We start from the raw sequence: 20,080 nt of genomic DNA, 5'->3' as shown, positions 1-20,080 counted from the left end.
ACCATGGCCTGAAATGAAATATAGGCATACATTTTACAATCAAAATGATTACTGCTTGTGGGTGTTATTCCCAGAAAAGAAAAGAAAAAAAAAAAAAAAAAAGTTATCAATTTTCTAAAATATCAGGTGGATAATATAGTTAAATTGTTACAGCACAGTGTTGGTAATAATTTAACAAAATGTAGATGCTTATGCAATGACAAGTTCCAAAAACGGTAAAAAAACACACAAGGCTAGAACTCAGATAATCCATTGTGATTAATGATAAAAGAGATGACCTAGTAAACATGAAATGTAAGTCATAGAAATGCTACAACTTTTTTCTCCTAAGGAAAACTCAAACAAAAACCTCTCCTGTGAAAGCAAGAAATCATCAGATACACAAGATTTAAAACAAAACCTTCTCTGTCCATATGGGGGGCTCAGAATGAATGTTGGCAGTACACAGCCAGAGACTTGAGTATTTTCCAAGTGAAAGTGATAGTCAGAGGGACAATTTCCAGTAAGTGGAATGTGCTCATGTGCAGACCTTTAGTTCCTCATAATAATCTTTTTGCTCTCAAAACTGCAATAGAAAAGTATACATCCCTACTATTCTATCCCCCCCTCGCAGCTATTTTTGTTACATTTGAGCACCCAGTGTTTCATACTCCTTTCTCCTGTTATTTTCTTAAGTTATAATTTCAACCTGCCTCCAATGATGCTTATCGAAACTTTCAGCAACTTCTGCAAAAGCAAAATAGAAAACACAGATGAAAATACTTGACCATCTGGGAACATACAGTAGAATAAATACTATGAATGAAGCAGCTACATACAAAGAGCAAGACCTAATGAGCAAGTAAAATATGCAGAAAATCAAAGACCCAGTGTAGAGCATTATGTCTGTCAGAAAAAGCAGCTGCTCTGGGAAAGCTGCAGCTCGCAGCATCAAAACATAATGAGTTAGCATGACCAGTTCCCCACACCCCATCTCATAACAGAAAGACACATAGACTCAGTAAAGATCCAAGTGTAAGGCTAAACTTTATCTATGAAGCAAAATGAACATTTAAGAAGAATACTACTTTACAAAAGATTATAATTAGAGCATCAGAGGTTTCCATACTGAATTTGGCTCAAGACCCAATTTTGCTTTCTTTACTGCCCCTGATTTATAATCCTAGTGATGAGTAGGATTACACACTGTTGTCAATAGTACTATCTGCCTAAGTATATATGTCCATCAAAGTACAGAAGGGAAATTGGGATTAAGATTTACCAAGGTTAACATAATTCAAGTTATATCTAAAAAAGATATATTTTTTTTTTAACAGCTAGCCCATTAAAACTATTCTGTGTAGAAGGTTTTATTTCTACAGGTCTTATTTTGTTTTATCACAAGAAATAAAACTTCTATAAGCCAAAAAAATGTCTTTTTTTTTTTTTTTCTGCACAATTTCATGGTTCTCAAAAGGCGAGAGAAAAAATAATTGGATATTTGTCAAATTATATGACAAAGAGTATGTATAAAATAGAAAAGTTTTCTACCTCCTTTCTGAAGCACAAATTTATCCAACTTCACTGCACTCACTCAAAATCATTGTCACTCTCCAGGCTCCATCTTAACTACCCCAGTGGTAAAGATTGTTCTGTAGAACTGCCAAAAGAGCTCAAAAATGGTAACTCAAGCTGTACAAGACAGGCTCAAAAAATATTTTACTTAAAAATAAAAGAATGAGGAAGCTTTTAAAATATGCTTTAACCTTGCTGTTTTTTGTTGTTGTTTATTTCTGGGAGTGAGGTATTTTGAAGCTGTGACCTACACTCATGATATCTATAAACTTATCATTTGAAAACAATCTCATCCTACAGTTCTGGTTACAGATATGACTTACCTTCACCTACCTACATTACCCCTATTGACAGATGGAAGTTATAACTTCTATGATCCAGAAGTTCAACTGCTCACATAATTTCCTATAATTTGTTTCAGGCTAAAACATCTAATCTAATTTAAATAATTTAAATAGTATCTGTTAGCTAACAGAACTAAGAAACAATAATATTTAGTAGGTGTAGAAGGATTTTGCATAACAAATGTAATACTTATGTTCCTAGCTTTTCTTTTTTCTGTCTCATGGCATTTGAGATTTTCATGCAATACTGTAATTTTCTAAGTTGACGCATTAAGAGGGAGAGAAACAAACAAGCAAACAAACAAACAAAAAAACAACACCGGGCATATATCATAAAATAATGAAATTAGGCATCAACAGCCCTTTCCTGTGCCCCTATGTAGTAGGGAAAATTAAATACTGAATCTGTAAGATTGTAGTGAATTTAAAGATATCACTGCTATAAAACTGATTTTAGTTCCACTTTTGTGTGTCTTGTTACATTCAGCCCAAAAGGCCAGTAAGGAACTTGTGTATATTGAAGAATTGAGGTCAACTCTCTACTCCAGGGAGACAGAGCCGGATCTGTTGTCTCCATACTCAGCAATTGGAAGTTAGGAAAGGAGAAAATGTTCTGACATTTCACAGCAGGGGGCGCTAGCTATTCCCCCCAAGCATTTAACAATGATAAAACTAGTTGAGCCCTCTGATTAGATTAGTATTTCCTTTCATAGAGATTGTAGTAACTTCCTAAACTAAAAGGACTTATAGGTGAAACAACAGAGAGTAACCCTAGTGTAAAAGAGTATTAAACCAAAATGGGAAACAGTCCCATCCTCATGTACCATCCTTTGGCAAAGACCAAATTTAACTCTACCTAGTCAAAACACTCCCTCTGACAACACGCTATGTAGCTCTAATATTTCAGAGTCTTATTTAAATGGTATCCATTCAGATGGCAAAATGACAACAGTGGCACAGAAAGTCAGGCTTGCTTTGCAGGCTTTCCAAGAAGATTGCAGTTTTATTCTTCATAGCCTTGCAGTTCTAAAAATAAATATTGGTATGTCATGAACACCTTCAGAAGATCTTATTTGGAATACTATTGTGGACATCTATTGACAAATTTAGGTCATGCATGCTTTAGTTTTAGCACTAATTGATGGTATGCAGTCATCTATTAGCATCTAGTTTGTATTCATTCACAGAAATGAATGAGAGGACTTTTCTGTAATTAAATTAAGTTGCATTACTATAAGCCCTACTCCAGAGCTGAGTATCAGGATGTTCTCACATTTTCCTCCATTGGCTTAATATAGATGTGCATACATACAGAAATGGTAGGACAAAATGAATGATTGTACTGCTTCTAAGGGAGCATATATTCTGTAACAGAAAATGACTTGTACAGGATGTCCCTAAACTTGCTAAATTTTTGTAATGATTTGTTCAAAACCTAGTAAACTGGGAGACGGGTTAACTGGAAGAAAATTGAATACATAGAATATCCTACTTATCTATTTGAAATAAACAAATTTAAAGAAAATTGAGGTACTGTGCCAGTGAATTAAGCTAGTTTCAACAGAGTTTCTTAGCTCAGTGTGCAGTGTCACAGGAACACAGCTGTGCTGCTTCTAGCCCCACAATGGCTTATGTGCTGCCAGCTGAAATCTCTCTGTACCGTACTCCTCAGCTTTCCTAAATACAAGGGGAGCACAGCAAGCTCTTTTGGCTCCATTCCTACTGTCTAGAGATAGCCCAAGTCAGCCGCAGGTTATGGCCTTGGAAATGAAAGTCCTATATAAAAATAATTGATGGTCTTAAATAATTAAATTGCATCTTAAAAGAGAAAGACATACTCTCCATAGTGCTCACAGAAACTCCCTTATAGTCAGAGGGAGGAACAAGTACTTTCACCGGGTAATTCCTCCCATTCTAAGAGAGAGGTCCAGAAAGCACAGTGAATTGCTCTCTGGAAATGTCTTTCCCTCTCTTAACTGCAGAGGAAACTCTGAAAGTTAGCTTGCTTTTGGTGGCTAAAGTGAGGTGAAATGAGGGCCATTCATGAATACATTTTTAACCTGTTCAGGCACCTCTTCACAATTTTGGGTTGATTATAGTTGATTACAAGTAGAATCATGTCTGAGTGATAAAATACTGCTAAAGAAGATGGGAAAGTAAAGAAAAAAAATGAGAGTCAAAGATGCAAATTATAAGTGACCAAAAAGAAGATAATAAATATAGAAATTAAAAGACATTATCATATCTGTATTTAGACTTAAAATTTTGGTGGCTTTACATAAAAGACTAGGCTGAGTTATAAATTAGTTAAATGCTTCACAGTCAAGGGCACATTTCTAGCTTCACTCACTGCCTTTCAAGAAAATTTAGGGATTTCAAAATGCAAATATTTAAAGTGGGTTTTCCCAGGTATATTCATGCATAACTGATCAGTAGATGAGGATTTGATTCTAGCAGGAAGTAATGATAGTTCTGGCATATCTATGTGTCAGAAGGGAAAGCCAGTTTTCTAGAACTCTGAAAGAGACATAAACCCAATAATGATTTGTAAGATTAAGAGACCATGGAATAGATATATTCTAGTAACTGGACTGTAAACCTAGGAAGATTCCAGGCCAAAATTGGTCTATCAAAAAACTGCAGGCTAATCATCTGAAAGGAATAATATATGCAACAATGAAATTCTATGCTATAGTTAAAGAGACATTTCCCACTCATTATAATTTAGATAAAATTTTTCCTTGAAAACACTCTTTTGAGGTTAGAGGAAGTCATAAAAACAGGGAAAGACAGCCTACCAACCGAAACAGATTTGCAGGCACTGACTACATTATTACCTGTGATACTCTAATGCTCTTGTCAACTTACTCCTGCTTCAGAAAGGTTTCGGTCTAAACAGAAGATAATAAATTTTAATGGCTAGTTCTTTCTCATAATCTTTACCAGAGAAGATTTATCACAAATATTAGGGCTTTCACTAAAATGATATCTACAATTTGATAATTGCTCAAGGAGCATTAGGAAGTATGAATGCTTAACTCAGTATGAATAAATCAGATTTTTAAGGACTTCAGAAAGGTGTTTGTTTTGGTTTTTTAAAGTGTTGCAGAAACCTATGTAAAGGTTTGCTTTGTAAAATAAAGCGTAAAAACTAGATTAGATTATGTTGAGCTATCATGTTAGTACACAACAGCTTTTAAGGCTACTGGAAAAGTGTCTACCATGAAGACTTTAAAATCTTAAATAAGAAAAGAGACAAAGGACTGGTAAAGATATTTGTTTTTTAGTAAATAGTCCATCAAAAATGAATGTCTATAAGAAAATGATAGATACTTACTTTCATCCAATGCATAATTCCCTGAACTAATATATTCTTCTCTTCCCTTGGACATTAGCTTATTTTGTGCCTTGGCTATAGACTTTAATATCTTATAACAACAAATGGAGGCAAAGTGATGAAGGACTATGGGAAAGCTATATTATTGCTCACTGCACTATATCTATTATATGCAAGAACAGAGATCTTCAGTTTCCAAACTAGCAACTAAGTGCTTTTTATAGACCATTAAATTCACTGAAGGTTTCTATTATTAGTAGTTCTCTGTAGTTCCAAAACCTCCTTTTAACACTCTGTTTTTTTAAATGAACTATAAAGGTAAAACTTATCAAGGGGTTTAGTTGGTGCTTTGGTCAAATGCTAAATTCAGTGCTAAGGCACCACTAATGCTTTTCAGCCCTCATGCAGCTGCAGCCTAGCATCTCAAAGCACTGTGGTGCTTACACAACAAATCCTCAAGCCCTGACCCTGCCCAGACTCTGAACACAAACTCCCTCACAAGAGCAGCAATTGACTCCACAGAGCAACATTAGTCCACTCTTCTGTGAAAGAAGAGTGTCAGATTTAAATTCTTCCTCCATTACCTCTTTAATCAATTATGCAAATTGGCAAAGTTTCAAAAGGAGAAAGTCACTCACTTCATCCCAAAATAACCATTCAGTCAGTAGTAAGGGCACATTTCTGACCTGAAAGTGTCTGTGAGCGAAGTATTTTCTCTAGTTCAGACACATGGGGACATTTTTAAAAGGTCATCCACCCAAATGGTAAGTCCTCTAATTAATGGATACTTGGGTAACAATTAGCAGCATGTTTTAATTATTTTGTAGAAAAGGCAGGTCTGGTGTACGTGCTTACTTTCAGTAAGTAGGTGGTTGCTCAGTGCTGAAAGTAGATCCTTTAAGGTGCAGGTTGTATGTGTATTACTGTCCCATTGTATTTCCTTCTGACGCTCAGCTTGCTGATTTCACTGAATTCTGCTCTTACTCATCTATCTCCCATGCTTTCCATGTGAAGCCTAATTCAGGGCAGAGAAATGAGTCTTTAACTGACAAGTACTGTGTTTATAAATGTTTCAATGCCTGATGGCTGAATCCAAGAAGTCTGGGTATTAAAAGACAATTCATTACTTCACTTTTGGTGTCTTGAAGACACATCACATAAAGCGTTCCTATTTAAGTTGCACACAGTCCCTCAGGAAGTCAGGTGGAACAGGCTGGGCTGTGGGCACCCTGCACACAGAACAGATAGTTATGTGAAGTTAGGACACTGACCAGACATTTTGATACAGAGGACAATACATGTCACAAAGCCTGTTTTAAATTCTACCAAGGCAGAAGTTAAGCATCCTGCTTAAGGTTTTAAGGAAGTATGCATATCCATCCATATATTATTCAGATCCTTCTAGCAAAGTAGATATAAAATACTTTCTTTTCTTTTTTTTTTTTTCTTTTTTTTTTTTTTTCCTCTCCTTTAGAAACTGAATGGAAGACAAAAAATAAATTGAAATTATTTTATTTTAAAATAAAAGGAAAGGTGATGGTGGTGCTCTGCTAATAAAACTGATAAGATTTGTTTTCCAAACTGTCCACAGCCTGGGTTTGGTTCTGCCGACTGCCTTCTCTGGCACTGCAACCTGCTGCTCCCAGAGATTATTCTGAGATAAGACATTTGTCACACCTGTAGGAACGATGCCACTACATGGTCAGAATATTTAAATACTAAATATTTATTTGCCCACATGATGAATGACTCTTTAGCCTACTATCCAAAGCAATTGCCCAAGGAATGGGTTCCTGGTTGCAGTACTTAGTCCATATGATCACATAATAGAACATTTATGCAAGTCCTTTAACTTCTTTGATCTTCAGAAGACTTAAGGTGCTTCTTGGGACATAGACAAATAGAACTTTAAGATTGAAAACTGAGCTAGCAATAGGCAACTCCAGGGCAAGGTGATGGTGGATTGTGCTGTTCAGAGACTAAAAGATTATGCTGCCATTTGTCTGGGAGAAGTAGTGTTGTTCTGTAGTGCATCCCATTTACCATACATTGGTTTGGTTTCCAGAGCAGTCTTGGTGTGCAGGAACTAGATTTCTTTTGAAGGAAACTAAATTGGAAGCTCTGCTTACAGCCTGTACCAGATGTACTTTGTCCTGCAGAGGGGACAAATGGATCTGAGCTAATCAGTCCTTTGAACAGCCTCAGACTATGTACAAGGTAGTAACATTTGGTTCAAGACAACAAACTAAATCTAGTCCATGGTAAAAAGCGTTGATCACATATTTTAAATAAAGGGACCTCAGCACCAGCTGCTTTGATCTACTGGTCTGCTCCTGTTGTGCAGAATTACTTGCTAACACAGACAAATACACCCAAGTCATGTTTTTTGTTGCCTAAAACCTTTAATGTATTTAGTTATAACTCTGTGTGTGAATTTTGCCCTCAATCATCACAGGTAGCTGTTAGTGAAAAGTTCTTTTTTTTTTTTTTTTTCCTGGGTTGAATAAAATGGCTTTTATATAATTAAGAAGTGACAATTTGGGAATCCATGTAAAGGGGAAAAAAAAAAAAAAGGAAATTCTGATCTGAAATGAAATGAATCTGAGGCATAAAGGAAACAGCGGCAGGAAGAAAGGGAACAGACTGAAAAGGAATACAAGTGGGAGTGAAGCAGGAGAAAATGCTATTTTGAAACAATAGATTGAAAAAATATTTAGAAATATATATATTTCTATTTCAGTAGGTAGAGAATTTTACTATCTCGACTGATCATTGACAATTCTCTCAAGTCTATGCCAGCCTTTTTCCATTTGCTGCTGAAAGAGTTTGTAATTATCACATATTACCCTCCCTTCATGACATCAGAAGAATTCTGTATATTTTGAGGAAAATATGTGCTAAAAAAATTTAGTAGTATAGAAAGAGGCATGGCTGCAGCTGTGGACTGGGAACCTAGTGCCTTGGCTTGCATTTCCGGCTTTGCATCTCTGACCTTCAGAGAGGCAAAATTCTGGAGTAATTTCTTCTACTTACCTGAAAACTACAGATAATCCATAATCATTACACAGCATTAGCCACTTACAAAAATGGGGCACAAACATCAAAATGACTTATTCAACAACCCAGTGAAAGGAACAAATATTATCTGCATAGCGATGAGAGCAAAAAGGAGTACAAATTAGGCCAATCCAAGAAAGTTCAAGAAAAGAAATAAAACCATAAATCTAAACCAAGAAACTGCTCTATTATGGAAAAAATAAATAAAAATCTCACTTTCAGGGAAGAGGTTTTCAACTAAGCAGGATGCTTAGTAGCTCAGCTGCTACTGTGGACCAGGAAGAATAGGAGTATATATGCTTCTGTGTGTGTGTGTATGTATATGTATATATTCCTATACCAGAAAATATATTTACTTAAAAAAAAATACATTTAGACACAGTGATTCTATTCAGTAGTTTAGACTGTTCTCTATATAAAACTTAATACAGAAAGCTGCAGATCTTCCTTGTAACATCCAATAGGATATCATATTCTTTTCTGGAGATCAGAGCTGCATGATTTTTTTATTTTATTTTATTTTATTTTATTTTATTTTATTTTATTTTATTTTATTTTATTTTATTTTATTTTATTTTATTTTATTTTATTTTATTTTATTTTATTTATTTTTTTTTTTCCAGGGGAGAATGAAGGTGTTTTTACATCAAAATATCTCTTGGAAGAATGTCAATTTCAATAAAACATGTTTTGAATAAGTGACTGCTGTGTATTTTTAACATTTAAAACAACAAATTACTTTGATTTTATCAAAATCAGTCTTCCAAATTTATCCACTACTAGATTATCCTACAAGTAAAATTACTGACCAGAAAAAAATAAATTCTTAATCTGTAGAACATATCAACTTTTTGGTTTTGTTCTTTTCAGAGTAGAAAATTGTAAAATTGTAAAATTTCCCACAAAGTGGTATTTTCATCTAGCCAAGTGCTTCATTACTCAGTGTGCAACAGAATCATAACACGTTTTTTCCTTTGCATCTTAACTGTTAAAGAAAACAGAACTTGTTCCTCAGTGATAAACTTTATACATATAGTAGGTCACTAAATCATTAATTGAAAAGCGGGTGGTCTTCACAGCTAGTCTATTTTGACTTATAACAAGATCAAGAGGAATATGATAATGTGATGTCTGATGTAGGGCTATTTGAAAGTGTTGTGGGAAGAAGCAACTTATTTTAGTAATAGGTAGCCTCCCAGTTTCAGGCTGCATTTCTAAGACAGACATTTGTCTCTATATTTTGTAATCACATCTTATAAATGTGAAAAAACTATGACTTGCTGGTATCTTCTTAGATTATTCACTGATGTACTTCACAGGTTTTGGTCAACTACTTCCTTTTACTGAATTGCACAACTCATTCATACTGTAGCTTATACGCACATACACATACAAACAATTTTCCTAATTGTTTCATTGATTGCATGAAATTAAATTACTCCCAGTCTTATGCTGATTATTGTCAACTGTGTAAAAATCCTGGTCCCACAGCAGTACTGTGCTGAGCTCCAATGTGCAATCAATATGGAATTCCTTCCCATTGACCATTAGCATCACTTGCTACACAAGACTTTGCATAGCACTTTGCACAAAATAGACTTTCCATACAAAAGAAATTTTCGTGCAAAGAGCTAAAAAACAGATTTAGTTATTATAGTCAATATTTTTGTTTGTTGTGTTTTAGCAATATGAATGCTCTCCGATCCTTGCACTTGCCCACCCTAGGACACCTTTGGAAAGAAGACTCTTCCCCTAAATGAGGCCTGAAGGACATAAACTTTGTCTAGTTATGAACACTAACTCCAACAGATTTTAAATGTTATTTTGTGTCCCCTGGGAAGCCTCACTGGAGAGGCAGATGTTTATTCCTTTTCTTTCCATGCATGCTGTGAACAAGGGTGGCCAGTGGAAAGCCGTGGGGGAGTTGCGTAGATCTTTGGGAAGTGCAATTTGGCTCCTTCACTGAGTTCCTCACTAACAACCCTAATCTAAGTGATAATGTATCATGTAGGGACGTCAGTTGTCTCTTAGCGGAGGTGGTTATGGCAAATGTTGAAACTCTCTTAATTATTACAAGTTCTAGAATTAGCAAGCTTGTTATGCTCCAAAATGGCATTAATTGGATATTATCACATTTCCTTCTGCGTTCAGTATTGTTTAAAAACTCTTTTTAAAGTTTGATAGTTTGCAAGAAACCAATTAGCATTTGTTTCAGAGCAAGCTTACTTCGTTATACTTAAACATTGGCCTTTACACTATGGGTATTTAGAACTGCTGAATAATAGTCTTAAGCAGTTAGTTTGTGAAAATTTTGTATTGCCAGATTAAATAAATCGTAAAATCAGGATAGCCTAGGTTGATAGCCTTGGCTGTGTAGCTGACAAATTTGATTCCAAACATAAAAACACTGGCAATAATAATAACAACTTGAATGCTTTCTAAGTGTAGTTGGATGTTGTCCCATTCCATTTAAATGTAATATTCAGTGTTAGTGACTGTAAAGTATTTCCTTTTTCGATTCCTTAATTTCAAAAGTTTATGATTTTCCATAACTCTCTCCCTCTAAGCCAAGACTTCCCCTGCTTTGGCGAAGAGTAGCAAGGACTCAATTCTGACAAAGTCTGTTAAAGTCAGAGTGCTTATCATAGGACTAACATGTTTTACACAATCAGCCAATTTATTGGAATATTTGCATTCACAGAAATTGGCATACATATAAATGATTGATTGATATGCCTTCATTTGGCATAACCCTAACTTTAAGGAAGGCCTTTCTTCCTTTGTAGTTAAAGCCACTGAAGAAAATTCACTGAAATCCTATTCTGTCAGAATATGCTGTTCAACAGGTATCACAGCGCTCTATGAATTTGGACTAATTTTGGTGAAGTCTTGATTTGAAAGAAAATCTAATAAAATATTCAAATGGTTTCTGGGTTGTTGAGATGTATATTATAATATTTTAAAAGCCTGGCTTGAACAGTTCAGTCTATCTGAAACAATTTGGAGGAAAGACTTCATTTTTTGAGGACTTCTAAATTTGTATCTTTTATTTCAAAAGGACACAATATTTGACATTTCAATAAGCTCTGAAATGTCACCCTGATAAGCAGAGAGAACTAGATTTGACACTTTATGAGCTTCCTTCACCCCATGGTGTCTGGCAAGGTCTACATTCCACCTGCATCCATCTGTCCTCAGTTAGTAATCTGCTCTGGGTACTACTGTTAGTACCTGACTTCCTAAGATGTGGTGACTCATCTGAAGGTAGCCCTTCAAAATACACAGAGTTGAGGCTGCTTAATAATTTAGAAGCTATTTGAAAATTTGGAACTCCTACCTGGTGTCTCTATTTGGACTGAAAAAAGTGGGTTTAAAAAAAAAAATGCAGGAGGAATTGTGGGGAAAATTTTACACCTACCTGAAAGGAAGTTGTGGGAAGCTGGGGGTTAGCCTCTTCTCACAGGCAACTAGTGATAGGACAGGAGGGAATAACCTCAAGTTGTACCAGGGAAGGTTTAGGTTGGAAATTAGGAGTCATTTCTTCTCAGAAAGAGCACTTAGGCATTGGAATGGGTTGCCCAGGGAGATGGTAGCATCACCATCCCTGGGGGTGTTTAAGGAAAGGTTGGACATGGTTTAGTGGGAGACATTGGTAGTAGGGTGATGGTTGGACCAGATGATCTTGGAGGTCTTTTCCAACCTTAATGATTCTATGATTCTATGAAATGTAAAGACAAAAATGTAAACAAGATGTTAGTGTTGACTTTATCATAAGAATTGGCAGATTTCAGTCAAACTGTTTTCAATCACCAACTTTAACCATAGTTCAAATCAGGAAGAAAGACACCATGTATTAATATTGTATTATGTATTATTAAATAATTGTAATTAATCTTGGACTATAATTATGCTTTTTAGTTATTTTCTTAAAGAATATTTGAGCATCACTCACTTAACCATTAAAGAACATTAATCAGCAATCAATATAAGCTTTATGTAAAATTTGATACCATTTATTGCTAATCACAAAGAAGTCCACATCTGTCCTTTGTTCAGATTTTCAGCTTGTGCATTTCAATATGAGAAATGGTGCCTAATGTTTTAAAAATACCTAGATGTTTTGGGACAGAAGTCAATATACAATTAAAATACAATATATATATTTATATATATATATATTTTCTAGATTTTTTATTAGGTAAATGAAACTGTGAGAAAGGCCCTAGATAAATACAAAATTTACAAACACATTCCGTGTTAAAATAAAACCCATCACTCATTTGTTAAATGAATGAAATAAATAGTTTTGAAGTATATGCTTTACATCTTTGTGTCCTTCAAAGTTTGAATTGTATAGATCTCTGCCTTTCCATTCTAGCACTGAAATAGGGAAACAGGTTTTTCTGCACTTTCAATTCTAACACATTTTATCAGTTTGAAACTGCTATAGTTGTAGTTTATCCCGGATAAAGGACATGGAAGAAGACATCTACAGAAAAGAACAAAGCTTTTAACAGCTGGATTATCACTAAGATATACAAAAGTATATTTGTTAGTGTTTCAGCTGGTGGATTCTTTTAGTTCAGAAGCTTTACATACATAATAAGTTTAGGTTGTACTATTACAATAGTGTTTTTTTTCTTTCCTTTTTTTTTTTTTTTTTTTTTTTTTTTTACAAGAGTTGTAGGTTTCATTTATACAAAGCAAACCATTATGTATAAATATCTATTAAAAAGAATCAAATTGTATTTATTTATTAATTTGTTTTCTGACATTTTGTGCTGTTGGGTATTAGAAGTTACAGGGGAAAAGGTATTAGAATTGGAATATTTTAATTTAGCCAGCTATGGAAACATGGTTAAACATCTGTTGTCTATAAACATGGCTATAATGTATAACATGGTAATACATTGTCTATTGTCAGATCAAGAAATGTAGCATTATCTTGTAAAGAAATGAAGCTCTTTGCTCATGGATTGTTTTCTTTCCAGAATAAAATATCTGACAGCATTAACAGTTTCTCTACATAATTAAAAGAAATAGTGTGAAAGCTTCTTTTTTTTTTTTTTTTTTTAATAATAATAATAATAATATAAAAGTGTTATTAATTCATTTCACTCTTCTCCAGTTTGTGAAATATGAGCACATACTTCCAGTAAGATATCCTTGAAGAACTAAATGTCTCAGGGGACTGGTAATCACATTTTTGGAGCCTTTCACCTCTAGTTCACTGATTCAAATACAGCCAACATGAAGTAGTGATGGAAAATCATTGTGGTTTGAAAGCTGGTTTGTGGCCTGTGTGAAATGAACTGGTTATTTCACTCAATTTCTTAAAGGATCTTGGAAAGCACTCAGCACTTTTATAAATGGTGCTGAGGATGCTGAGCTCCTCACAGGATCTGGCCAGCACCTATGAAGACACATCTGGGTCTGATTTCTTTGAAGATGGCAGAGGCCAAGACTGACGAATAAAATCCCACTTCTGATCCATTTCCAGGCAAATTTCCTCAGGAGATTGACCTCTTATAGCAATATCAAGTACCCCATCCAGCAAAGCAGAGCTGAGGTGGCAGCACAAGGTGGTAACTCTGCGTGGCATTGCTGCTCTCTGTGCTTCACAAATGCAGGGCACAAACAGAGTGTCATTTTCTATTTCTGCCGTCTGGCACCTTTTCATTAGAATTAAATGAACTTAATTTAGGAGGAAAAACAATAGGGAAAAAAAAAGAGAGAGAGAGAGAGAGAGAGAAATGACTCTTTTTTGAGGGGGTTGAGTGCATCAGTCTCATTTTATTTTATATTATTTTATTTATTTATTTATTTTATGCAGAGGTACATACATATGTAGAAATAGTTAAGTTATCCTTTGTAAAGCTCATATCTACCATATTCTCAAAAACCCATCTGCCAATACTTTTCCTCCCCAGTTATAAATTATCTCAGCTCTGTGTTTCCCAGTGAAGGCTTTAAATTGTCTCCTTCATTAATTCATTTCCTTTACATAAGGGACTTTTCTTCACAAGAAGTGTATCTCTTTTTAAGAAAATATACACATCTTTTTTTTTCTTTTTTTTTTTTTTTTTTTTCCTGAACATTTAATATGTGGTATTAGGAACTTCCTCAGAGGAGAGGAAGAAAAGTCTATCTTCATTAACCACTAAATATAAAGCAGGGATATTAAAACATCCAGATGTCATGTCAGCTATATACCTTGTCTTCTATGATGTCACATTTGATTTTCTTATTTTATGACTTTGACAGCATCATATTAAAAATTTGATTGCACAATGACAGTACAGGTTTTGAATTATTCAGCTTATGAGTGCACTCTTACAGGAAGACTATTTTGTATTTCTTGCCATTTCTGAAAAACTGACATTTAAAAAAATGTAAAAGGAAAGGGAAAATGATCGCTAATAACTAATTAATAACTCAAGCTTGGCAAAGGTAACCTCATTTTAATAGAATATCACACAAATTAAAACTAGATTACATATAACACACAACGTATTTCAAAAGTCATTTGAAACATAATTCTCCGGATGACATTTTGGCCCCAGTGAGATCAATGGCAATATTCCAATTCAGCTTCCGTGAAGCCAGGACCTCCTCCTAACTGAGGATGTTTTAGCAATTGTCAGAATCCTTGTGGTACTTCATTGGATTATCTTTACCAAACCCTTTGCTAACAATGTTCTCCAGATACAAGTGGTTACTGAAATCACTGGGACATTTTCCATTGGACTCCCATTCTTCAAGTCATACCCTTGAAGCTGGAACCTTTGGGGCAGTTTTTGCAACAGTCTTTTGGGGCATATGCTGTGTGTAAATGACTACTACAATGACTGACTGGGTACTACCAGCTTTTGTTTTTGTTCCATTTTTGTTTTTGTTCCTCTGTCTAATGTTAAACAAGTGCAATCTGTTTGTTCATTTGCATAAATAACTTCAGCTGTAACCCTTTACAGAGTGACCAAATCTGTTTTTACTTCATTACAATTTACACTTATTTTTTAAATCACTAAAGTTAGAAACATCTGCTCTCCAGCTTGACTAGATTCAGCTAGCTCTTTCATATCAGAACCGTAAAACAAATAATGTTCCATTTTAAGAAACATGTTATTTCCACAGCCTAAAATGAAATTTTACTGGTATCAGATATGAAAATGTCATTCAAAATCGAGCCCTTTTACCATCAAACATTACAATTTTTTAACCAGTAGGGCCCAGAAGAACAGTCCATAGCTATACATGCTTTATTATTTCTCACAAGAATTATTTCAGCTGAGCTGTCTGGGCTTGTAAGAACTATAGGATTGACTACAGCTCAGAAGGGTAAAGCTTGGAATATTCCATACCAGACATAAAATAAATCCTTCCAGCTACAGTGATAGGGAAAAATACAAATGATCTTTTCACATCCTGGTTCCTTCAAAATGGTTAGCAGAAATGTCTTTGATTCAGCTCACACCTGTGTCTGTGGAGAAACTCATACTGATTTAATTGAGATCAGAATCATGACCACAGTTATATCAAGAAATGTATTTGTAGTCTCTCCAGAATTTCTGAGGTTTATTCAAGAGTTCAGTTTGTCATTAAAGACATACACTGCTGTTCTTCACCTCCCTTCTAACATGTCTCTATTCCAATTTGAAGATGACAAGATTGCCTGTTTTCATTATAAGCAATGAAAATTAGTTACGGATCACTTACACTATGTCATTTTAGTTCACCTATTTAACCTGCACCTAGTCTGCTTCAACACATGAATCCTACTGGGATAGCATTTTTTCATTCTTAAATGAACAGTTCCACACTCATGTTGCTTTCCTACTGATAAGCAAAACTTATTTCAAAATGTACAATTGAAAACAAGATATCACAATTCAATAACATTTCATTCTGCAGTATCAATATCGGTCTGTAAATATTCTGCCCAAAATAAAAATGCAAGAGCTTCCAGGACAAAATCCTGCCATCCTTATCATTCACTGCTCAACCTCTACTCAGGCAAACTCCAGCTGGAGATAACAAATGGTAACTATATAGTTGCAGAGTAAAAACTGAGAGATAATATAAACCTTTCCCTATTTAATTTCATGTGTTTTTAGCAGCAGTCCTAATCAAAGGCTGCATGGTTTAAACACTGTTTCTGGAAAACACTACTGATTAAACAGAAATCAAAATCAGAGCATTTCTCTTACAACTATTTGTGGTCTGACTGGGAACAGGCTGATCATGACCAGTGACAGAAGAACTTATTTCCATAATAACCTTTAAATCTTGTTGTTTCAGGCTGCCACCAGCCGTGGCAGTTAAGGTATGATGAAAGCTTTCTGATGAGTCTCACAAGCTTTCCTCTCTTTATTGCAGACAAACTCACCATCCTGTAAACTATGCCAGAAAGCTACATCTACAGAAATACAACCTTTCCCTTTAGTACTTGTATGTGGAATTGCTTTAATCTCTTTACCCAGGGCAGTGTAGGACTAAGGAGTTCTCTGTAACTGAGACAGAATGCTAGGAAAAAAAAAAAAAAAAAAAAAAAAAAAAAAAAAAAAAAAAGTATAAGTGAAACACTTTAAAAAAATAAATCAAAAATTCCAGCAAAAATTTAACAAAAAGCAGGAATTATGGGAAAAAAATAAATTAAAAGATGTTTCCCCCCAGACTCCTTCAGTCTTAAGTGTTATCACAGCACCAGCTTCTGGAGAAAGAAGTGAAGATTTACTTTGAATCCTATATTCATACTTGTTGGCTATTTGGCAAAGAGGCAAGAGGTTTCTTCTTATTATTATTATTATTGTTTTTGTTAAGGCTGTTTCCAGGTCTTTAGCATTACTCTGAGCCAGGGATGTTAAATAAAAGGGGGAAGCGCTGCTGCCATAACAACCCTTTTGGCAGGGAACTATTGGGATACAGATAGCTACTACACTACCTACAACCAACCGTGTGCATCATGACACATAAAACCAGAAAAAGGCTTTTCAGCCCCAGCATCTTCAACATTTGCACTCGCCACTCCAGAGCAGCGAAAGCCAAACAAGCACAGACTTCTCCTCCCCATCCCCTCCGACCCTATACTTATTTATTTGTTTGCTGGGGCAGGAGGGGTAGAAAAGTCCATCCCAGAACCGAGTTCTGCCCGAAGGGCTCTCCCTAGAGCATCGCGGAGCATCTCAGGGCCCGGCACCCCGGGGGTGCCACTCGGGGGAGGCAGCCAGCTGTGCTCAGCTGGGTCGGGTGTCGTGTGTGTGTGTGTGTGTGTGTGTGTGTCACCAGCACATTAAAATGGTCCCTCGCAAAAGTTAAGGCGCTGAACCCTCCCCCGGGCTGCCCCGGGCATGGGGGGCTGCGGAGGGCGTGCGGGTGTGTGCGGGGAGGAGGGGGCTTCTGGCCCCAGAGCTTGGAAGCGGGGCTGTCGGGGTGTCTGTGCGTGCGGGTATGCGTCTGTCTGTGACACAGAGAGAGAGAGACCCCCGTGGGAAGGGGCAGCGGGAGGGGCAGCAGGGTGCCAGCCCCTTCCCCCGCAGCTCCCGCGCAGCCCCAGGGCCACCCCCGCCGCTCCTTCCGCCCCCCCGGGGAGGGCAGAAACCGGGGGCCGGGACCCCCCAGTTCCCCGGGGACAGGGGCAGGCGGAGCGCGGTGCCTCCCCCCGCACCCTCCTCAAATCCCCCAGCGCTCATGCCCGGGGCCGCTCCGGGATGGTCGGCGGGGGAGGCTGTGGATGGATGGGGGGGTGAAGGCACGGCAGGTGCTTTTCTGGGGTGATGGTGGTGCTGTGCGGGGGGGCCGGGGCCCGGTGACTCACCCGTCCGAGGCGGGGGCTGCGGGTATCGCGGCGCTGCCCCCGGGGCGCGGGGGGCGGCGGGGCAGGAGCAGCAGCGGGCGCGGGAGCAGGGGGGAGCGGCGGGGCCCGGGCTGCTCCTGGGCGCGCTCTCGCTGCCCATCCCCGGCGCTGCCGCCGCCGCCGCCGCCGCCGCCGGAGGAGGATGCGAGGGAGAGTCAGCCCCGGGCGCGGGCACGCGCGGCGGCGGCGGGAGGGGAGGCGGGGAGCGGCGCGGGGGCGCGCAGCGGAGGGGGAGCAGCGGGGAAAGGCGGGCGCACGGTCCTGCAGCCGTCTGTCCCCCTCAGCCCCGCAGCCCTCCCGGCCCTCAGCCCCGCAGCCCTCCGCCCCGCAGCCCTCATCTGCTCAGACCCCCGGCCCTCAGCCCTCCACCCCACATCCCTCCATCCCTCGCCCCTCCATCTTCCCATCTCTCCATCCCTCCGCCCGTTATCCTTCCATCCCTCCCTCGCCCAGCCATCTCCTTCCGTCCCTCCGTCCCTCCGCTCCCCCTGGCCAGGGAACCGCCGTCTCCCCCCGCTGTCCCCCTCCCTCCGCCGCAGGGGGGCTCCGGAGCCCCCCGGGACCGCGGCGGGCGCGGGCGCGCTGCCGCTCCGCCTGCGCGTCCCCGCGGCGCGCCCCCGGGAAGGGCGCCCCGCTCCTCTGAAGGGCAGGGGGTCCCCGGTGCCCCCCTCGCTCCCCGCAGCCCCCGGGGAAGAAGCGCACAGGTCTTGCCGGTCGCGCTCTTCCCCGTTCTGTCTTTTATTTTTCCCACCCGGCAGGAGAACACAAAACCGTGCCGTGGCAGGAGAAAAGGCGGTAAACAAGAGGAAAACGTACAGAGTACGGTAATCACCGAACGAGAAATAAACCGCACGCTGGAGTAGTTCTTAAAAGCCGTCTTTCGAGCCTGCTCCTGAAACCTAGAGGACTTCCCAGGTGTTTATTTAGGATCAGGAATAATTTTTTTGACATTAGAAATAAAAGAGACAGCAGCTCAAAATGCATTGTGTGAATGTAAGAACTGTCAATCAAGCCTGCCAAATAAACCACCGTACTAAAAGCTGGCCATCAACTCTTTATCCTTGTTCTCAACTCTCCCTGCATTACATAATGTTGATAAACTGCTGCAAGTAAGTTCGGGGAAAGGATACAGTGATGATGAGAGCATGGCACTCTCTATGAGAGTACATCAGTAGCCTTACCTGCCAAGGAGTTGTTTCAGAGGTTCATCAGTCCTTTTTTCATCAGCCCTCCAAGTAAACAATCGACTAGACGTTTGGTGCAGACATATGATTCCCCAGTGTCAGTGCCTCTGCCCTCGACGTTTCTGAATTGCTTGTAGATTATTAACTTACTATGCTCTTCCGCTCTGCCTTGTACCAACAGCTATGCAGGTATCAACAGCTCCCACTTGTGAAGCCGGGGAAGAGAGAGATTGGGTAGATTTCCATGCTGCTCCACATTTCAAACTGCTGATTTGCTGTAAGGGCTACAGTCGCTCAGGGAATTGGTCTGTGCCTTTAACAGGTTTATTCCAAAGAGAGGCCTGACCCGAAGTTCACCGAAGACAGCACAAATATTTCTATAACCACGGTCAAACTGGTTTAAACCACTGTGAGCTCACTGCTGGCATGAAGGTATTCCTGAGTGCCACTGTTCTTTCATGGTAGTAAGAACTCTCTGGGGAAAAAAAAAAAGGATAATTACCAATATGCACATCTTTTCCATAAAACTGTTGAGAGATACAGATACTTGTTTTTGCTGCTCTGTAGCTATTAGCAAAAATATGTGCTAGACAGCAGGTTACAGTCCCTGGCTAGGGCATGTCTTCTGGTCTCTGTAAGCTCATACCAAGCCATGTAACCAGCAGATGCAGTGGGAAAAACGGAACACCATGAAACTCCTAGGTCTAAATGTGGACATTTGTAAAGCCAGCAGGAGTAAGGCTCAATGTTT

At 38.4% G+C, this 20,080-nt stretch overlaps 1 protein-coding gene across 6 annotated transcripts in view; it reads right to left on the bottom strand.

Moving 5' to 3' along the window:
* FUT9 (fucosyltransferase 9) overlaps positions 1 to 19,578 on the bottom strand; it is a 105,348-nt gene extending 85,770 nt beyond the window's left edge. For 4 of the 6 annotated variants that reach the window (XM_032183680.1, XM_032183682.1, XM_032183683.1 and 1 more), the window contains exon 1: positions 19,327 to 19,578. The gene's annotated coding sequence lies outside the window, so the exon portion shown is untranslated. Of the gene's footprint in view, positions 1 to 18,106; positions 18,149 to 19,326 lie in introns of those variants that run through there. The other 2 variants (XM_032183688.1, XM_032183681.1) reach the window with 2 other exon arrangements.
* Between the last annotated feature and the right edge of the window lie 502 nt (positions 19,579 to 20,080).

Source organism: Aythya fuligula, chromosome 3, assembly GCF_009819795.1.
Source record: "Aythya fuligula isolate bAytFul2 chromosome 3, bAytFul2.pri, whole genome shotgun sequence".
NCBI classification, from domain to species: Eukaryota; Metazoa; Chordata; class Aves; order Anseriformes; family Anatidae; genus Aythya; species Aythya fuligula.
Note: the sequence above shows the minus strand (reverse complement) of the source record. Positions and strands in the feature narration are given on the sequence as shown.